The following is a 283-nucleotide window of genomic DNA, read 5'->3' on the forward strand; positions in this document are numbered from 1 at the left end:
ATGACGAGAGACTTGGCTAAAAAGACAACCTGCGAGGAGTCACACATACAATTCGAATAATGATTTTAATCATACTGTAGGTATAATAAACCTCACAAATGTAAAAGCGTTTGCAACATGTAAAATAAGCTTCACAAACCAACAGTAATTATACACTCAACGTTATTATCAACCTGGGGCAGAACATCACATCGTGCAGCCTTAATAAATTGCACCAACAGCTTACCAACAACAACCAGAGTAACTATATAGCTGCAAAACTTACCCACCATAACTACCATTG

General features: G+C 37.1%; 1 protein-coding gene across 1 annotated transcript in view; it reads right to left on the reverse strand.

Moving 5' to 3' along the window:
* The window catches only part of LOC119594896 (chymotrypsin BII-like), a gene marked incomplete at its 3' end in the record, with an annotated part of 6,816 nt that overhangs the window by 5,963 nt on the left and 570 nt on the right, over positions 1-283 (reverse strand).

The sequence above is a fragment of the Penaeus monodon genome, chromosome 34 (genome assembly GCF_015228065.2).
Source record: "Penaeus monodon isolate SGIC_2016 chromosome 34, NSTDA_Pmon_1, whole genome shotgun sequence".
NCBI lineage: Eukaryota > Metazoa > Arthropoda > Malacostraca > Decapoda > Penaeidae > Penaeus > Penaeus monodon.